Source organism: Coenobita brevimanus, chromosome 71 (assembly GCF_032717465.1).
Source record: "Coenobita brevimanus isolate Jiangsu-jjx chromosome 71, ASM3271746v2, whole genome shotgun sequence".
NCBI classification, from domain to species: domain Eukaryota; kingdom Metazoa; phylum Arthropoda; class Malacostraca; order Decapoda; family Coenobitidae; genus Coenobita; species Coenobita brevimanus.
Window position 1 is genome coordinate 42,569,445 of NC_137024.1, and position 22,500 is coordinate 42,591,944.

Here is a 22,500-nt window from a genome sequence, read left to right on the forward strand (position 1 = left end):
GTACATCAGTTTTTTTTTTTTTTTTGTGAAGAAGAAGGAACCAAAGGCCATAAGCCCGCAAAACTGTTCCTTCCAAGAGAAAAACAAAATACAAGAGAGAGCCAAATTCAAGATCCATTCATTTCGAGATGCCTGGACACACTGAGTTTGAAAGACTGGAGATCATAGGAAGCAGGAAATACAGACAGAGGGAGACAGTTGCTACCTATCCTCAATTCCTGTGTTATTTTCTACTTTTACTCTCTCGCTCAGTGCTGGTGAAGTTTATTAAATGTACTCGTAGTTAACAGGAAACAACGAAAACATATAATTATTGGAATTAAATTAAATCAGAGTATCAGGAAAAAACTTCATCTAACAGTGTAGTTTGTCATAATTCGATAAAGAGCTTGAAGAATAGGCACGTGAAATACACTGTCACTCCCCATTCCCATCCACCTTACTTTCCACTCCTCCTGCCTGTCACTCCCCACTCCCATCCACCATACGGTACTCTCCATTCCTCCTCTCTGTCACTCCCTACTCCCATCCACCTTACTCTCCACTCCTCCTCCCTGTCGATCCCTACTCCCATCCACCTTACTCTCCACTTCCCCTCCCTGTACCTCCCTACTCCCACCCACCTTCACCCCATCCTTACTCTCCACTCCCTTCCTATTCCTGCCACTCCCTACTGCCATCAACATTCACCCCTTTTTTACTCCCCATTCCCCCAATATCCGCCACTCCCTATTCCCATCTACCTTCATTCCATCCATTCCCTCCACTTCCCCTTCCTTGTCAGTCTCCACTCTCATGCACTTCCACTTCATCCCTGCTCTCCATTCCTACTCCCCTCTCCCCTTCCCTCCTTAGCTAGATTGATAGTGGGGGGTGAAAGGGGGGGAGAGAAAGAATTGTCCCCCGTTCCTCTGACATTGAAAGATTGGCCATAATTTTCCATATTGGTTCGAGAGGATTGGAGAGGGGAGGGGAGGGGAGGGGAGATTATCTGGAGGGTGAAACGGAAGGAGGGGAAAGGACTGAGAGGGAGGGAGGGAATGGAGGAAAGTGGGGGGAAAAAGGAGAGAGGGGGAGAGCACAGTAATGGGTGGGTAGAGGAAATAAGATGGGGAGAATAAGGACAAGAGAAGGGGGAGACTAAAGAAAGAAGGGGAGAAGGAAGGGGAGGTAAGTGTGTAATGGTTATAAAGAGGGGATAAGAGTTACCTGTGGGACCCGGCAGGTGTGTAATGTGCAGGTGTGGTGAGTCAGGTATGTAACTATGCCATCATTCCTCATACTGAATCATCATAAATCATCATTCTCCCTCCCCTCCCTCCCTCCCTCCCCTCCTCTCTCTCTCTCTCTCTCTCTCTCTCTCAACAGCAATTTCCCTCGTCTCATTTTCCATTCTCTTCGACGACAGTAATTATGTCCCCTTTCATAAACTATATGCTTACATTCGAGCTACACTAGGTTATGATATTTCCTCCACTTTCTTCTAATAATAATAATATCGTTACTTGTTCCTTATTACTGTTACGATAAATTTGTTTCTTTCTGCTGGGTATTACGTGGAGGGAACGATCGATGGGGTGGGCCTACTCTTTCTATCTAAACACATTTAATCAGATGACGTATTTCCATTTATTCTGCTACTGGTGCTGCAGAGAGAAGCCTTTACAAGATGGCACCAACGAGATCGAGCGGTGGAGTTGCCCGGTTATACAAACGTCCCTTAATCCACTCTCTGTCCCCCGAAAGGAAGATGGTGGACTTTGGGAGACGGGCAACTTCAGCCTACAACCCACGACATGTTCATGTCTGGTGAAGACTGGGGTTACTACTACTGCTAGTACGACTATGACCACCATCACCACCACTACTACTACTAAGACTACTAATACCACTACTACTAGGCAATCTTATTCAGTTAAAAAATTGACCTTAATGCTGACAAAGACTGTACCTTATCACTGCTGTCTAGTCTCTGTTAAACAATAATAAATCTGTTGTTGCTAGAATAACACATAAATGCATCAAGGAACTAGAAAAAAGCACCAGAATACGCCACCACATAACCTTGTTGTTGACTAACTTATGTGGTTATCCGCATTTCTGTTTATTTCAATCTGTGTTCTAATCGTTCAATCTGGCTTAGTCCTTCCTCCACTCTCTCTCTTTCCTCTTCCTCACATGCACTCTTCCTTTTCTCTCCCCTTCTCCTCCTTCCCTCCCTCTCTTTCCTCTCCCTCATATACTTGCTTCCATCCTCATCTCTCCTCCTCCTACTCCTTCCCCTCTCGCACTTCTCTTCTTCACATTCATTCTCTTTTCTGTACCTCCTCCACCCTTCTCTCCTCAGTTTCTCTCATTCAAGACATTTCTTTTCTTCCCCCCAAAGCTTTTATCACTATTGGTCACCTCTCTCTCTCTCTCTCTCTCTCTCTCTCTCTCTCATAAACTCCCCCTTCACTCTTGCGTGCTGTCTTATCTCTATCTTTATTTCTGCTTCCTCCCCTCTTGCTTTTTCTGTCTCTAAATATCACTCCTTGCCCCCGACTGAATCAATCTCTCTCTCTCTCTCTCTCTCTCTCTCTCTCTTCTTCTCTTTCCGCCCTCCTTCCTTCTTTTCCTTCCTTCCTCATTTTTCTTTTCTCTTCCCTCCATTAGTCTCTCAATCTTCTCTTTCTTCTCCAGCCATCCTTCCCTCCTTTCTTTCATCCTCTCTTCATTTCTCTCTCATACCTCCATTCTTCTCTCTTTCCTCCCCTCCTCCTCCCATGTACCCCCTTCTTCCTTCTTCTTCATCAACCTCTCTCCTTTCTCTTTCCCTCCCTCCCTTGTTCCTTCATTAACTTATTAATCCCTTCTTCTTTTCTTTCCGCCCTTCCTTCCCAGTGTTTTTCCTCCATTTCTTTCACTTTCCCTCCTTCCTTCACTCTCATTCCTCTTTTACCCAACCTTCCTCCACCACACATCCTAGCTTTTCTCCCTCCATATCTCTTTCCTCCATCCAACCGTCTCTGTTTCTTCCCTCCATCTCTCTCTTTCCTTCTTTCCTCTCTCCATCTCTCTTTCATTCCTCTCTTCTCTCCCCCCTTATCCGTTCATTTTTCACCCCTCCACTCTCTTTTCTCCCTCTCTTCCTCATTACCCTTTTTCCTTATCTTATCCTCTCTTCCTCTCGCCTTCTTTCCATCTTCCCTTCCTTCCTTCTTTCCTCCTTTTGTTCCTCTCTTTTCTCCGCCTCTCCTTCATCCCTCTATCCCCCCTTCACATCTCTTCGTTCTCTCTCCCTAAACCCTCCCATCCCCCTTCATTCCTTCTTCACCTTCCAACTCTCTCCCTCTCTCTCTCTTCTCTCCTTTCCTCCACCTCTCCCTCTCTTCCTTCCCTGTCCACACCTGCTACACCCCTGACAACCTGCCCTACGATATTGAACTTTGTCCCTCTCTATCCCCATTCCGTAAATCATCATCCTCCCGTTCTCGTTTGCTCTCTCTCTCTCTCTCTCTCTCTCTCTCTCTCTCTCTCTCTCTCTCTCTCTCTCTCACACACACACACACACACACACACACACACACACACACAAACATTCATTTCCTCTCTCTCGGCACTCACTCTTTTCTGTCTCTCTCAGTGTTTGTGTGTGCCTTCCCCGTCTTTCTCCAATTCACACACACGCACCAAAACACACCCACACCTCCATATTCTCATTTATCCATGTTTCTAAACACGTACACACAAACTGATAAAACACACAGGCAGTTAGACAAGACAGACGCAGAAACACACACACACACACAAATTCCAAAGATATTTCACCACTCATTTACTCCTTTTGAACCTCTCTCTCTCTCTCTCTAAATACATCACACTTCCCCACCCTGCGCCACCCTGCCAGCTTTGCATAATAACAATGTTGCACGAAGCGCGTTCAAAGTCCCTGAAAATTGCGGTCAACTCGGGATCCTCACTATTTGGCCGGGATTACGAAAATAAATATGCCAGTTTTAATTTTATTCCATGGATACAGAGATAGATAGATAGATAAACAGATAGATACAGTCCAAATATGGTGGCAATTTTAGCGTGTACACAGAAAATCACTCTTTTATGCATATACTTTACTGTGGCTAAACATAAGGCTATAGTAATTAAAGCAGAGGTACAGTACAAAGATACACATGCATTTCAAAGCACACGCTCAAACGTTCACACACACAAACAAGCAAGCAAATACATACATACACCATTCGTTTACCTTTTTCTACCTCTTTCACACACACACACACACACAACCTCATTAACATAGTCCATTCCAGTTAATGATCACAATGAGGCCAGATCTGATTACACAAACAAATACTCATACAAACACAAACACTCAGATTCATCAACCACTTCACTCCAATGACGTATCTGATTTTTATTATTGCTGCCACCAGACGATTTAATTCAGCTCTGGAGACTTTTTGAGATAGAAGACTTAGATCTAGGCTCGTATTTTCGTCGGATAAGGAAGCTCCCTAACACCTTTTCCTATGCGATTTATTTTGTTTATTAGTCCTTACTATCCTCTTCTCAGTCATTCAAATAATTCAAATACCCGCATACTCAGGGTAAATAACACACACATTGATAATAACAAGTCGCATCCAAAAATAAATCGCTATGGAAGAGGTGCCTAGGACCCTGACCCTCCCTTACCCTAGTACCACAAAAGATTTCCCTTGAAATGAATAAATACGTTTGGGGGAAGGAAGAATCAACCATGAAAATACGTCACAGGATGGGTTGTTCGATCTTACCATTCTCTCTGTTTAGTCCCTTATCCTTGACGTCACACTCTAAGACCTCATCCCAAGTCTTTTTCAGTCACGACTCTACCTTCATGATTTTAAATATTAGCACTTACACTTCTTAGGATTTGGCTGTAATGAACAATATACCGTATATTGTTAACAATAACGATGTGTTAATCTTTTCATATCACGGTCTCACTTAAGCCGAATATAGAAGGAAGGGAAATAAAAAGTCAATGCACTGAATGGATTTTAATGAAGGTAGTTTACGCCTGCTTTAGTATGCGATGTTTCCCCAAGTATGAGTAATGTTATAATGAAGGTGTTAACGGGATACCAAAGGCCTGAATAACACGCACACAATCACACAACCGCCATATTTACACACACACACACACACACACACACACACACACACACAACGATCGTAAATACACCCACCCACTCACCAACCTAACCCAACCCAGCCCGACCCGACCCTGCCACGAACACACTCCGTCACTGGTAATTAATTTGGACAGGGTTATCAGGCACGATTTAATTATATCTGGCGGGGGCGGCGAGGACGGTGGGGGGAGGAGAGGGAGAGGGAAGGAGGGATGATAGAGGAGAGAGGGGAGTGGTGTTTTGCGTTCGTGGTGTGTGGGTGGGGAGGGGAGGAGTGCTTGTGTGAAAATTCGATAGTGGGCTGAGGAGGTGGGGCGGAGGGGTGGAAAGTGAAGGAGAAGGAGGGACGGAGATGAGAGACGCGGGCGGAAGGGGTCGAGTGCAGGTCAGAAACGCAGCAAGTTATTCTAACAGGTTGGCAATGATTTTGAAACGCTTGCTGTGATTCTGACAACGTTGACACAGACTCTGATGTGTAGCAACTTATTCTGCCTCCTGACACTGAATCTGACGCTTTGGCACTTATTTTCTCACAAACCCACTGGATATGAAACAAACACTGACTCCGCAACACGTGCATAAGACTGATTCACACACCCACCCACCACCCACACACACACAATTACTTCAGCCCGTGTACGTCACCTCAATTTTATTCTTGCTGTCACCGGATAAAACTCACTGGGATAGATGCAGCCTTCAATAACCCATCCAGAGTTCAGAGAAAACGTCTGAAGGTAGCAAGCACAAACTCAACTAACATCAACATTGCAGTGAAGGTTTTTAGATGATTCTGGCATATGCAGACTGAATTTTGACAGGTAAACACTGATTCCGACACCTGAGCAGCAAGCCTGACATGTACGGTTGGGGGCAAAAGTTCGTTTACTCTTCCACTCCGTCTACATCGCACTTATGGCACGTCAGACACTTTCCCCCCTGACGCATCATGTCAAAGAGACTCATCCAAGGGCAGATAAACATGCCAACTCTCTCTCTCTCTCTCTCTCTCTCTCTCTCTCTCTCTCTCTCTCTCTCTCTCTCTCAATTCAGCCGGCAGAGGAAAGTAACATAAAGCTAAAAATCTGGCAAACTTTTGGAAGAAATCTACCGACATGTAAAAAAGCTGATATACAAACTTTTACGCCCGCCTGTACAGTGAAGGGAGGCTATCCTTGAAGAGTGCTATGCAAATATGAAAAAAAAAAAAAGTAATACATTTCAGTCATACTTCCCATCACTCCGTTTTTTGTGATGCTGCGTCATGTTTTCCGAGTTTTGAGAGAGAGAGAGAGAGAGAGAGAGAGAGAGAGAGAGAGAGAGTGTGTGTGTGTGTGTGTGTGTGTGTGTGTGTGTGTGTGTGTGTGTGTGTGTGTGTGTGTGTGTGTGTGTGTGTGTGTGTGTGTGTGTGTGTGTGTGCGTTTAGGCTGGTGCTTGGCGTTCAAGACATTCCCATCCATTATGTGTCCGAATATAGAAAAAAAAATGGTACGTCATAGTTGTCAAAGGATTAAAGAAGCACCTCACACACACACACACACACACACACACACACACACACACACACACACACACACACACACACACCTAAAGCATATCCTCGCACTCAAAGCAGAACCTAGCACTTAAAGGTCAACACTTTAAATACCGTACCAAAATTACAACCCCACACACACTTCATATTTATGGCAGAAAATCACACACTTAAAGAAGAAACTCACACTCAAAAAACACGTCCACACTTAAAGTAGCACCTGACCCACGGAAAGCAGAATCTAACACACTTTTAAAGATGAGCAACACCCACTTAAAAAGGAGCCTCACACTTAAAGCAGCACCTCACTCTTCAACAGCATATGACCCTTAAAGCAATTCTGACACACTTAACAACGTCCCTCAAACACCTATACTACAAATCCTCAAACACAACACAAGCAGAACCTCACACACTTAAAGCTGCACCTCATACTTAAGTAGCACATGACCTTTAAACAGCCTTACATACTTAAAGACGCACCTCACGCACGCCTATTACCTAACCTCACACACTTAAAGCAGATCCTCTCACACTTAAAGCAGATCCCTCAAATATAAAGTTGACCCTTGCACACTTCTAGACGCACCTCATGCACACACACACACTCATTCCTAGTACATCCACTCACACTTAAAGATTCCACACACAGTTAAAGAGCAACCTCACACTTAACGCAGACTCCTCTCACACTTACAGACGCACCTCACATACTTAAAGCCGCACCTTGCACACTTAAAACTTTTCTGTACGAAGAACCCTTTTACACCTTGTTCTACTTTCCACCATGTGATTTTATTCAGCTCAAATTCCTTCTTTACGATGATGCCTTTCAAGATATTTTTTCGCCCGCGCAATGTATACCTAATGTTTTTGGTAGCGTCCGTCTGTCTGTGTTTTTGTGTGTTTTTAGTCGCGTCTGTCCGTCTATGTGTCTGCGTTTTTTTTCCTTGCGTCCGTCTGTCCGTGTTGCTGTATGTTTTTAGTCGTGTCCGTCCGTCCGTAGTTTTTGTACATGCTTACCTACGTCCGTCCGTCTGAGTCTGTATGTTTTTGCTCGCGTCTGTTTTTTTTTATTTGTTGTGTCCGTCCGTCCGCGTTTCTGTACATGCTTAGTTATGTATGTCCGTTGTCTCTATGTTTTTGTTCCCGTCTGTCCACCTGCGTTTGTCTGGCCGTCTGTTCAAGGTCTATCAACTGAAACCCTTAACTCAGATTTTTTATTTCTTTAAGGTGGTGAGCGCTTTACTTATCCAGGTCACGTTCCATTATGACACTCGAGAGTAAAAGGTCAAGGTCACTGAAGAGAAGAGAGAAATTTGCCTCAAGCGTTCTAGTTTTTGCTCCCGCCATTACAATTCTTTCCCCTATGGAAAAACCTCTTATAGTGAAGGAATTATTGGAGAACTTCGCTTTCATGGCAGAATATGACCTACTTAATAATGTTTTAGATGAACACAGCAAAACAGACCAAGAATATAACACCCAACTTTACCAATAAAGTAGGACTCCTTTACTTTGTCTACAGCCTTAAGCATGAATTATTATAAAGCAGCCTGAAAAACACTTCAAGCACACCATCCACCCGAAGTTCTGTGAGCTACGTATTTAATTAAGAAAGTATTTAATCTATTGATTGGTGGCACTTATACCAGCTGGGCAAAATTCTTCGGATTGACCTCAGTATAAAAAATAAAATATAAATTGAGTACATAATAGTGACAGGAGAGACCGGGACAATTTTTAACTCACTGATTCCTATGAATTGTCTCTGCTGAAAAAAATAGTGTCTAGAGTTAGTGTTAAAAAATAAGTGTGCCTCCATTCTGCATTTCACTCCATTCTCTACATTATACATTCAATTACTTACTCATGCACTTTATAGTCTTTTACATCGAGTACATCCTCTCTCTCTCTCTCTCTCTCTCTCTCTCATTCATGCACTCCATATAAACACATCATCTTTTCACTGATTTCTTCCTTTCCTCATCTGCATTCTCTCGTATTTAGTCTTCTTCCCAATCATACTTCACTACTTTTTACCCTCCACCTGACAAAGTCAGAGGAGGGTGTTGTTATCACCGGGATCAATAGGTGTCCGTCCGCAGAGTTGGGCGGATGGACGGCATGGCGGCTGCCGGGCATAGAGATTTCGTTTCTTGGACAGAACTCAGAAAGCATTCACTATAGAGTCATGAAATTTAACACAGTTATGTGCCTTATAGTGAACTGGTGCCTTTTGATAGATAGAATGTCGTGTCTGAAGTAGTTTTTCGAAAATAATGAAAAGCTAAAAACACAGGCAACACTACTCTGTTGCATCCCTCCATCTGACCAAGCACATACCCCCACCTCCCTGCACACCTAACCAAACGCATAACTGCCCTCACCCCTCACCCCCCAAAAAAAAAATTCTTTTAAAGGTGGGCGTAAGGAGAACGCCTTGAGGACACAATCTCGGCCCTTCAGATTCCTAGCGCAGGTCGCATTGAAATCTCTGGAATCCTTTGTTTTTATTTATTTTTTAAACAAAAGAAAACAAAATTAAGGCACAGCAATCTACCTATCAAAAGGCACCAGTTCACTATAAGACACATGACTATGTGAAATTTCATGACTCTATAGTGAATACTTTCTGACTTCTGGCCTGGAAATGACATCTCTACGCTTGGCCAGCCGCCCTGCCGCCCAACTCTACGGACGGACACCAATGGATCCTAGTGAAAACAACACCCTCCTCTGACTTTGTCAGGTGGAGGATAAAAAATAATTTCTCGTTTCCGGGCCAGGACTCAGAAACTAGTACAGGCACAGGATTCAAACTCTCCAGGGATATGTGTTAATATGCCTCATGGCGCCTTTTGGTAGTTAAAATGCCATGAGATTATATAATGTTATGAAAGTGCAAAAATACACAAAACTGATTATTTTAATGCATTTCTATATCAAAACTTTGCAACTATTACACCCATAAGGTTGAAATTGTATATGATACATGATTACATGAATATCTAATTATGTATGAAGTTTCATGATTGTACCTATTCTGTAATCACAAAAAATTGCTAAATGAAAAAAAGCACGAGTCATAATTTAATCGAATCTGCACATAACTTCATTATTACCATGGATAAACTACTGAGATTTTTAAACTTTAATTTCTCTGTGTTATGCGCTTGGATAAGTGTGCAGGGAGGTGGAGGTATGTGCTTCGTCAGATGGAGGGTTGCAACAGCGTAGAATTGCCTATGTTTTAATTCATTCACTGCATCCCTCTGCTTTCTCTCACACTTATTCATCATTCACTGTTTTTTTTTTTCCCTCTTCATCTGGCCAAGAATCCCACGGCCTAAGTGACAATGCAGGCGTCCTTCACTGGCAGAACTAGGCCTAATGTGATGAATGGATGTGAGATGCGATAGTGCAGTGGTGATGAATGGTGGGTGGGGAATTAGTGGAAGAGGGAAGCGATGGAGGGGAGAGGAAAGGAAATAAGAAGGGGAGAGGAAAGAAAGGGACAGGAGGGAAGGGAAGGGAAGGGAAGGGAAGGGAAGGGAAGGGAAGGGAAGAGAAGAGAAGAGAAGAGAAGGAAAGGAAAGGGAAGAGATGAAAAGAGAAGAAATGTGGAGATGTGGCAATGAAGGCGTCGTTTACTCGTGGGACTGGGTCTAATGTGAAGAATGGATATGAGAAGTGATAGTGTGGTGATGACGAATGGTGGGTGGAGTATTAGTGGAGGAGGGGAGGGAGGAGAAGAGAGAGGAGAAGAGATAAGAAGGAGAAAGGAGAGAAAAGGAAGGAATATGAAAGCAGAAGGAGAGAGGAGGGATGGAATGTGAAGGGATAATAAAAGAACAGAGGAGATGAGCGACGAGAAGAGAAGAGAAGACAAAAGAGAAGAGAAGATAACGCAAGGTGGCTGTTTTCATCTACAGAAGGCTTTTACTCACATTAATGGGCCTTACGTAATGAATGGATAGGAGAAGTGATAGTGGAATGGTGATGAATGGTGAAGTGGAGGGAGAAGGGAAGGGAAGGGAAGGGAAGGGAAGGGAAGGGAAGGGGAGGGGAGGGAAGGGCAATTGAGGGGAGGGGAGGGGAGGGGAATGGAGGGGAGGGGAGGGGAATAGAGGGGAGGGGAGAGGAATAGAGGGGAGGGGAGGGGAGGGGAGGGAAGTAAGTGAAAAGAGAATGAAGGAGAGAAGAAGGGGGTGGAATGTGATGGGACAGGGAGATGATAACTGATGAGAGGAGCAAGAGAGATAAGAAGACAAGACAAGACAACAGACGTGAAGAAAACAGAAAAAGTGGAACCATAAGATAAGAAAACTGCAGCAAGCAAACTGGTCCATCAGAGGCAGCTTCTATCTAAGGGTATGGCTCAGCTAAGAGTATAAGACAGGGATAACAGAGAAAACAGCTCTCCTTCACCCATAAAACCCTCCAACCAAAAGTGCCAGATAAAACGAGAAGGTCATCAAGCATCGCATAAATTTTGGCATGGAAATTCATATGAAAGAAGATTGAAGAGAAGACTGACTACGACAGTGCAAAAAACAAATAAATAAATAAGTGAATAAACTGATAAAGGAAAAGCATACTGTACAATAAATCATAATAATGTTATTCTGAGTACTCTGGAGACTGGAAAAAATGTGTCAAACTTTTTTCATCTATGTATCTAGCCTGATCTTGAAACTCTCTATCGCAACGGCACAACCTCCATCGGTCGGTAACTTCTTCCACTCGTCCTTTGCTCTATTTCCAAACCACTTCCTCGTCCTCTACTCTATTTACAAACACTTTCCTTCTTATCTCCCTAGTTGACTAAAAGCTTCTAAATTAATTAACCTCTGCGCGCTCTCTCTGACCTACTTATTCCCAACTCTTTGCTTAAGTCTCATGTATTAACTCCTTTGATCCACTTCTACACTTCCATCAAATCTTCCCCGCCTCTCCACCTTTTCTGTGAGTGTATATTTAGCTTCCTTAATCTGTGCTAATAAGGAAAACTTCTAATGTTGTGACTGGTGGACTGGTGATGAATGGTGGGGATGGATCAGCAGGGCAAAAGGGGAGGGGAAGGGACAGGAAGGGGACGGGGGGGATAAGTGAGGGAAGTTAAAGAAAATAAAGGGACGGGGGGAATGAAATGAAAGGGAATAGTATATTATGAGTATATTATGCATTCAGTATACAATAATAATATACATGTAGCAGTGGGATTCTGTCCCTGGATATAAATATATATATATATATATATATATATATATATATATATATATATATATATATATATATATATATATATATAAATTACCGTATATATGAAACAGTAAGTGAACATGACGCCAGCTTATCAAAACAGGGGTAAGACCGATATAAAAAAGAAAGATGAGAGGATGTCACAAGGGAAGAAGGACAAGTTAACAAAGAGATAATTGAAACAAGGTCAAAGGGGAAGAGGGGGAGAAGAAAGGAACTGATAATGAAGCGTAACCACGGGGAAGAGGTGAGAGAGAGAGAGAGAGAGAGAGAGAGAGAGAGAGAGAGAGAGAGAGAGAGAGAGAGAGAGAGAGAGCTGTTATCCCTGTGTTTATTCTGGACTGAAGTAGCACAAAAAACCTTTCCTACCACCTCCTTCAAGAATAAAGAGGAAGAGGAGAATAGCGAGATAGAAGGAGGAGGAGGAGGAGGAGGAGGAGGAGGAGGAGGAAAAAAGTAATTGAAAAACAAAACGCAAATGATAAAACAGACGATGACCAAAGAAAAACAGGGAATAAGAAAACGAAAATGAAAACGCAAAAGACCGACTTGGGAAGCAAAAAGTATATTAAAGAGTCTGGGAAAAGCTTTGAGAGAGAGAGAGAGAGAGAGAGAGAGAGAGAGAAAGAGAGAGAGAGAGAGTAAAAAAATACGTGAATCATGGATGAAAGACAGACAGACAAACATACAAACAGCGAGCCTCAAGATGGACAAAGTACCTGAACCCACCTTCCTCCTCACTTCCTCCCTCTCCTCCACTCCTTCCTCCCCCTCTCCCTCCCTCCCTCTTCCCCCTTTTCTCTCCTCCTCTCTTCCAGCAACCTGGCCGAATTTACTCCCTGAATATTTCATGACCCTAGCACATAACCCCTGAATGTGAGAGAAAACACCTCTCTCTCTCTCTCTCTCTTTCTCTATCTATCTTTCTCTCTTTAAAGGCCCCAAAAGAAAGAGAAAAATGAAGATGTATAAAACTCACACCAAGAAACATTAAAAGTCTAAATCTGTCTGTCTGTCTGTCTGTCTGTCTCTCTCTCTCTCTCTCTCTCTCTCTCTCTCTCTCCTTCCAAAGACCCAAAAAGAAAACTGGACGTGCGAAAAACTCACATTCAGGAAACACTAAAGGGCTAAAACCAGACACAATAATTCTTCCCCCTCCCTCAGCGGTCGTATATTGGGTTCAGAATGTCTGCTGAGAAAGAGATTATGCAACAGGGAAATCCTCGAACGAAGAGAAAGAAAAACTGCAGTAAAAAAATCCACGACAGAAGAACGTACCAGAGAAGAAAAATGACAGAAAAAAGCAAGGCACAAAAAATCATAGAATAACAACACGAAATGTAAAAAAAAAAAAGAAAAAAAAGAAAAAATCGATGAGATAGTCTGACAGAGAAACCAAAGGCTAATGAAAACGTGAAAAGACCCACGGCAAAGGGAAACTAAAGATTAAAGCCAGACGTATAAAATCTAGGTGTAGCAAAGGTAACACGAAAGAGAAAAATGCAGAAACGAAACGCTTGAACGAAGAGAAAGATAATCATACACAAAAAAATGCGAACGAAAGAATGCTGGAAAAAAATAAATTGAAGAAATATGCCAAAAATGGAGATACTGGAAAAAAAAAAGCAAAAATGTAAGGAAACAATAGGAAAACGAAAACACACAAAAAAGAACCACATGAAGGGGAGACTAAAGACTAAAGCCAGCCACTATAAGTCTCCCTCCACCCTTCCATCCTCTCCCCTTCCTTTAACCCCTTCTCCCCTTTCATTCCCCGCCTCTCCCATCCCCTCTCTCCTCTCCTTCTTTACCCCCTCTTCTCCCTTCTCCCCTACCTCCTCCTTTTCTCCCTCCCTCTTCTTATCCCTCCTCTTGCCCTCCTTTATCCCTTTCCTCCTTTACCCCGTACCTCCTCCTCTCTTACCTCCTTTCCTCCTCTCTTACCCTCATCTCTACCTCCCTTATCATGCTCCCCCTCCCTTAACTCTTTCTCCCCACCCTTCCTTCATCCCTTCAATCCAATGACATATTTTTGTTCTCACCATTTACGGACGATTTTATTCAGCCTGGTGGAGGTTAGTGAGCTGCAGGGGTTAGAAACAGCTTTCATTAACCATTTTTCTAACAGAGGTTCTTCTCAAGCTCAATTTAATCATCTGGAGGCAGGGAGAATATGTCTAGAAAATCGTCATGAGGTTGAAGGTGTTAACTCCCCTCTTCCCCCTCCTTTACGTCCTCCCCCGCCTCCCTTACCCCCTCCTTCTCCTCCCTTCCTTTTCCTTAAGCCCCCCCCTCCCTTCCCTTCCTTAACCTCTCTCCCTTACCCCACTCTCTCGCCTCCCATCCCCCCTCCTTCCCCCATTCCCTCTCACTGACACATAAGGTTGAAGTGTCAGTGTAATAAGGGGGGGCTGTGGGCCTGAACTGCGCCTCTAGTGTCACCCTCCCCCGCCAGCTTGACACACGGCGCCACCACTATCTAATAATTCCCATCTCCACATTTCCTGGCCGTGCATTATTTCCAAGACCTAAATATTTCCCAGGCTAGAGGCGTTTTCTCTCCATTTTCAAATACTTAGTGATTTCCAATAGTATAAAGCTAAAAAAAAAAAAAGAAGAAGAAAAAAAAAACTATGGTTACTGCTAATATTTTCAAGATTATGCTATGTTTTCCCGGATCTTCAAATGTTTTTCCCCCGTTTCGAAGGTCATGCAGCAATTTTTAATCTCAAACCCATTTCCGGTGCCATATATCTGTTGCCAAAGTTATGCTTGCATTTCTTGCGCCATGCAGGTATTTCCAAGGGCATGCACTTATCTTCAAAATCATGCAAGAATTTCCAAGGTCATGCAAGTATTTCTGAGGTCTTGCAACTATTACTCTAGGTAACACAAACGTATTTAATGCTATTTATCACAGTAATTCAACCATTTTCAAGGTCATACATTCCTATCTCAAGGTCTTAAAGTTATTTACAAGTTCAACCAATTTTTTTCCACGTCAAGAAAGTATATCAAAGCCCAAGCAGCTATTTATGCAACTATCTCCAAGGTCATGCAACTATGTGTATTCATGCAGCTTTTTCCAAGGTCGAATGATTATTTCCACTGCCATGTAACTACTTTCAAGGTCGTACCATTTTCAAAGTCAAGCAAGTACCTATGAGTTCTTGCAACTATTTCTAAAATCGTTTATGCATCTATTTCCAACCACTTTTAGGTCATGCAACTGCTTCCACTGTCGTGCAACTACTTTCAAATATTTCTTCAGTCAAGAAAATATACCCAAGGTCAGGCAACTACTTCTAAGGTCATGCAAATATTTTTCAAGATCCTGCGCGAAATTCATTGAATCACGCAATATTTTTTTGCAACACCTGGCAATTATTTTTCCTGGTCATGCAACAAAATGCAAATAAGCTACTTCCAATGCAATTAATTATAAGGTCCACTAAATTCTCTCACTCCATTTAGAGCTAAATAACGTTTTATTATCTCCGGTGCACATTTAATCATCAGCACGACCAAGAAACTTTCTAACCTAGCTTTCAAGGTTGAATAACTTCCTTCTCAATTAAGAGTAATTATTTATCACTACTTCCGAGGTTATATAATTTCCATTTCCACTTACTGCAATTATTTATCACTACTTCCGAGGTTAAATAATTTCCTTTTTCCATCTACAGTAATTCTTTATCTATATTTCCTTTAATTTCCAAGGTAAGATGTTGTCTTGAGTCTTGCTCTCATCCCACGATTTTGTTTCGTTTGAAGGAGGCTATCGAATTGGAGCGATCAAGTAGTCTCCATTAATTCTATCACTTTTAGGAGGTATTTTTGGGTCACTGAAAATCGCATGACGGTAAAACGACAAATTATACCAGACGTCATCATGCTGAAAGAATGTAATATACTGTAAACAGGGTGGTCCAAAAACTGGGATCCAATAAAAACTCGTCAGCGGAGTGGACGGACAGCATTATATATGGACCACCCTGTATTCCCTCCCCACTGCTAAAAAAGGAAACTAAGAGAAAAAATCAAGCCTGGATTCAGTATAAAAATTTCCATTGACTCCTTCACTACAAGGACTTCTTTATCTTTGTAACTTTACTATAAATCAAGGCGGAGTTTTTATTCACCCACCCGTAAGCTTCTCACAAAAAATAAAATAAATAAAATAAAATAAAATAGAGGACTTATTGAGATGGTTTTAAATCCCCTCAGTACGACAAGTTTCCATTAAAGATTAATAAAATTGTTTTGTGGTATCAAAAATAAAATAGCAACTCGACATAGTGAAAGGGTCAATTTGTGTGTGTGTGTGTGTGTGTGTGTGTGTGTGTGTGTGTGTGTGTGTGTGTGTGTGTGTGTGTGTGTGTGTGTGTGTGTGTGTGTGTGTGTGTGTGTGTGTGTGTACATGAAAAAGTTCGAGTGAAAATTGTGCACCTCAATAAAGACCCCTTCTCATAAAGTGTTCTGCCATAAGAGCAACCCACTGAATCCGGATATACATTTTTTATTACATTCTTCCTGCCACCAGACGATTTTTTTTTTTCATTTTTGGGCAGACTTCTAGCAACGGGGGGGGGGGTTAAGGAAGGCTGTCTAACCCCCCTCCCCCCAGTTCGAAAAGTCTCTCCAAGGCTGAATAAAATCGTCTGCAGGTAGCAGGAACACACGAATCACGTCATCGGATTGAAGGCGTTGCTAATGTCGATGCTGCTGGCCTGATCAATACAGGGATTGGTGGGCTGCTTGGAGAGAAGTGTCGGGACTGCGACAGTCGTCCAGTGGGCGACGTGGCCTTCTCTGACGATAATATCGTGGAAGGTGCGGATCACGAAGCCATTAATCAAATGGACAATCCCGTCCGACTACGACTGTCAACCCTTCAACCCGGTTCCCTCGGACAGAGGCCTGGGCGGAGGTGGAATATAGGAGGAGAAGAAGGCAGCAGTGAGGACGAAGAAGAAAACGAAGAGGACGCACTAGCCATGGAAAGGGAGCGTCTCTAGGCTGCTGAAGGAGGCATATAGAACTCTGCGACGTACGCGTCGTAACGAAATTCGGGCTAAAGCGCAGGAGGCATGGGAGATGAGCGACAGACCTAGAGGACGATGGGGGATGAGGAGAATTGAGGAGGAACCGGATGGAACGCCGTGTTAGGCAGAACATAAGAAGACAAAGAGACAAGGAAATCAAATGAATAATAAGCAACAGCATTTAGCGGAAGAGATGGCCTAGAACCATTTGTATACATCGTAACAAATGACCATTAGGCTATCTTCGTGGGGTGTAAGATAAGCTTGGTATCATTAGTCCATCTGGGTTAACCTAAAACCGGAAGGGAAAGTCCCCGGGAAGAGGATGTGAAGGGCAAAATCAGGTGGACGCTAGCTAGTATAAAGTCAGCATCCATGACGTATCAAAGACATAGCAGTGACGCAGACAAAGGGGCGGGACAATGCCCCACGAAGGGTATATAAGCAAGATTGTAGGTTTAGTAAAGTAGTAGGAGTAAGAGTAAGAGTTGGTAGAGAATCCAGACACTGTGCCTAGGGAGGCACACTCACGGTCATGGGCATCGCGGAATTAGTGAGTAGAGGCAGCTGAAGTTGTAGTAACTTGCGAGAAATAAGGCTAGATAGCCGTTCGCTCAGAAGCCAGTACAATATATTTGGCCGCGTTGTCCTCGACCGTGGGATAGATTTAAGTGATAGATTTAACTCAAGGTACGTAGTTATGAGTGAACATTGAATACTCAACGTACGAGTAATTAGTCTTGTAGCTATGTTGGGCGTCTAGCCTTTCTTGTACTAGTAACTGTATTATACGTAACCACAGAGTTGTGCTAAAGTATTATATAAGAACTGAGATGAATAATTAATCTCTTGGTGTCGGATTGTAGTGCCATATGGTATGAATTCAGTAAACCCTTAACAATTTGTTGGTACTCTGTATCAATATTAATATTAAAGTTAGAGGTTGTCCTTGTGTTTTAGAACCTCAGTGTGTGGAACTATGACTTATGGTAGTCCAGGGGGAAAAATAAGAATACAAAGGATTGTTTATTGCTTTATTATTCCACCTGTAACGACAAAGACACTCTCTCTGGGCTTGTCTCCTCACTCTCTACTGTTATTGTCACGCTACCACTACACCCATTGAAAACAGTCACTCTCCGTACTGAGCCTAGCTGAGCACGGAGCCTACCACATGTAGAGTGGGAGTGGAGGATACGACAGAAGGGAGCATGGTTGGATTAGAGTGAAGTGTGTAGGGTGAGAGAGCACGCACACACACACACACACACACACACACACACACACACACACACACACACACACACACAACTTAAACACTACTACACAATTCTGTCTGTCTGTCTGTCTGTCTCTGTCTGTCTGTCTGTCTGTCTCTCTCTCTCTCTCTCTCTCTCTCTCTCCCCTCGTAATTGCCAGCCGTAATTATTCTCACTCCGGGAATTACTCTCTCTTATTTACTATTTCCCCATTTAGAAGCAGTGAGGGTGGCTGGGGAGGGGAGACTGGTGATGATAAAAAGGGAGGAATGAAAAAGAAAACAAATAACAGCAACAACTGCAAAAAAAGAAAAGAGAAAATAATGTATTACACACACACACACACACACACACACACACACACACACACACACATTATATACAGTTTAGAGAGAGAGAGAGAGAGAGAGACTCTGAACATGAACCAAGGCCAAATCTAAGGAGTTAACGCAGGAAATGAGAAGCAAACTTGTGAGGAAAGTGCAGGGAAAAGAGGAGGGTAAGAGTGAGGGAGAAAAGGGTGAGGGATTGGGGAAAGAGAATGGAGGAAAGAGGAAGGAAAATGGGACTGGAGCGGGTAAAGACAGTGAGAGACGGGAGTGAACGAGGGGACCAGGAGGGAGGGAGGGTAAACGCCAAGGGGAGGGAGAGCAAAGAGTGAGGGAGAATATGATTAACTGAGGGGGATGGAATGTGAGGGAGTGAGGAAGGAGGAGGAAGAGGAGGGGGAATAAGACTAAGGAAGGACGGAAGGACGAGAGGGAGAAGTGAAGTACAGTTGGGGAGGAGGAAGGAAGGAAAATGAAGGGGAGGGGGGAAGGAAGCTGAGTAAATGACTAGGCAAGGATAGCTATGAGCGGGAAAGGCGGTTGAGAGAGGGGAGAAGGAAAACAGGGGTTGGAGGAAAGAAGGAAGGGGGGGTTGGAGAAAGGGGATAAGGAAATTAGGGGGGGGGGGTGAGGTAAACATAATAAATCCTGTCCCAAAGAGAGAGTGGGGTAAGATGAGGGGGAAGAGACAGGGGTGGGAAGGGGAGAGCAAGGTGAAGATACGGAGGGGGAGAGAGGAAGGTAAATTGGAGAGGGGAAGGTGAATGAGAGAGGGGAAGGTGGAAGGGAGAGGAGAAAGGGGTAGATGGAGGAGAGAGGGATGGTGAGGGAAGAAAGAAAGAGAGTGGTAAGATGCGAGGATGAGAGGGAAGGCAAGTTGGTGGTGTGAGGGAAGGAAGAGAGAGAGAAACAGGTGGGGGAGGAGAAGTGGTAAGACGGAGGGGTGTGGAGGAAGGAAGAGAAAGAGAGAAAAAGGAAGGGGAGGAGAGGTGGAAAGAGTGAGGGAAAAGGTTAATGTACGGTAAGGGGAGACGAAGGGAGACGAGGGACGGGGGAAGGCGGAGAGGTTGAGTGGGTAGAAAGGAAGGGGCTGATGAATATTTGATGAGTGAGGTGAAGACGAGGGTCGCTTGTAGGCAGGCCAGGGAAGGAGGAAAGGAAGGAAAGAATCAAGGAGAAAGAGGGAAAACTGAAGGAAGTCATATTAAAGGGTTGGAAAGCCAGATGAAATAGGTATAAACATGTAAGAATGATTTATATGGATGAATGGATGGATGGGTGGATAGATAAATGGATGGATGGTAGGATGTATGGGTAGACAGATTTATTGATATATGGATGAAACAAGGAAATGCAGGAAGGGGGGAAGGTAAGAAGGGTGAGAGGACAGAAAAAGAAGCAAGGCATACGAGAAATATTAAGCGCAAAGATAATTTAAGGAAGTGGTCATACAGAAAGCAGGAAACAAAGCGAGACACGTATAGAAAGACGACAATAAGGAAAGAAAAAGGATTGGAAAGGAGAAAAGAAGATGAAGCAAAAATAAACGTACAACGTGAAGGAAAACTGCAGCAGCACAGCAAAAGATCGAACCTCTGTTTCTACACATTTAGCCCAAAGACGTATTTTGTATAATATTCTTCCTTTCTCTAGACGATTTTATTGAGTTCTGGGGAATTTTTCGACCAGGGGAAGTCAGAGAAAGTCTTTGTTAACTCCATCACTACAAAAGATCCTTCGTAAAAACTGACTAAAATCATCTGTTATTAGGAAGATAATCGCCCTAAAAAGAAAAGTATTAGTAGCAATGAAGTCAATAAATGCTGTTCTCCACTCCTATAATACAAGGGAAAAACAGCTTATGTAAAAAAAAAAGTCTTTTTGTCCTCAATAGGTACGGTAATCGAAGTAGCTTTTAATCGCTTTTTTTCTTTTTTAACTCCTTTCGTACAAGAGGTACTGTGTTTGACAGGGCCGCCAGATGTTGCAAGAATAAAATATGGAAAAAGGCAAAAGTCCTCCTCTTAAAAGAAAAAAAGAAAAAAAAGAAAGAAAAAAAAAAAGAAAGTGAATGATGTATAACCATGCAATACAAAGTCCTCTACCGTATGATAACCACACATATGTATTGTATACAATGCGGGTATCATAGCAATATGTATGTACTGTGTACACAGTACGGGTATGTAAAGACCTTGACCTTGGGAGTAGATGGTTGGTTGTTTCGCGCGACACAGCGTCATGGTATAGGGAACAAATGTGTGAAGTTATATCAAAATCTGTCAATGTATGTGGAAGTTAGAGCGGACACGACTGTACGTATGGCTAAGTATGACAGCACCCGACCTTGAGCTCCAAGCGTAACCTTGACCTTGGGAGTAGATGGCTGGTTGTTGCGCGCGACACACCGTCGTGGTATGGGGAACAGCTGTGTGAAGTTATATAAAAATCTGTCCATGTATGTGGAAGTTACAGAGCGGACACGAAATTGCGGATGGACTGACGGACGTACTGACGGAACCGTGCAAACCTACAGTCCCCGACCACTCTGACAGGTAGGGGACTAAAAAAAACAGAAGGGGAGACGGAGAGAATGAAACAGACTCCTTTCCTGGCCATCCTCAAAAATAAATAAATAAAGTAAAATAACGAAATTTTGTGTCGGGCAGAAAAGGAGACACAATATATAACTTAACCATTCCCCACCCCACAAAAAAGAAATGAATAAGTAAAACACAAAAAAGTAAATAAATTGCAAAATCGGAAACAAAAGTGAAGGAGACTGGTAAAAATTGGTGATAGTGGATTTAACCTGGATTTGCATGGCATTATCATACCTTCCAGGGACCCAAGGCAGGGAAAAAGATAGAAAATTTTGGGAAAAAACACAGAAAAATGTTATAAGAGAGGGATACACGAGGGTTCATTGGAAAAAAACAGAAAAGTATTGACAGAGAGAACTTCAGGGCCCTTGGGTATAATATCCTTGATGTAATGTGGTGTGGGGTAATGTGGGTTATTCTGAGTGGTGCGGTGTGGTATGGTGTGGTGTGGTGTGGCTTCGTTCAAATCTACAGGAGTGAAGCACCTCGTTTCTGAAAATCGTTAGTGAGAGACAGACAGACAGCTCGAGATGCTCCTGTATCCAGTACCAGGGGAAAAATATTCAACGGGGAATGGAATTATGGAGTACATGCACTGGTAAAGGAAAAAAAAAAAACATCTGTAGCGGGGAGAAATGGAAAGTGTTTGTGAAAAAAATAAATATAAACAAATAAATAACAACTGGGGAAGAGAGTGACAGAGATAGCTCACAAAAAAAAAAACACACACCAGCTGGGGGAAGGCAGTAACACTGGACGTTCACTTGTAAAAAAGAAAAAACAAAAGTAAAGCCCAGCAAAATATTTTTAGGGGAAAGGAGAAGTGGAAAGAGGTAATTTAGGAAAAGAAAACAATACCTGGCGAGGAGGAGGAGGTAAAGAGGGATGATTTACAAAAAAAAAAAGGGGGGGGGAGAAAAAAAAGTTTGTATGGGGAGGAAAGAATACACACACTTGACTGAACATGAAGGGAAGACAAAAGAGTTATATGGGGTGAAAGAGACAGAGTTTCACTGATGAAATATAAATACATTCAGCCATACATATATATACATACATCTATTCATCAATCTATTTATTTATTTATTTACTTATTTTTGGAGAGGGAGGAAAGAACGTTCACGAAAAGGAAAAAGTAGAAGAACACATGCAGGAGAGTGAGGAGGTTCACTGTAAAAAAAAAAAAATATATATATATATATATACATATATATATATATATATATATATATATATATATATACATAGAGAGAGAGAGAGAGAGAGAGAGAGAGAGAGAGAGAGAGAG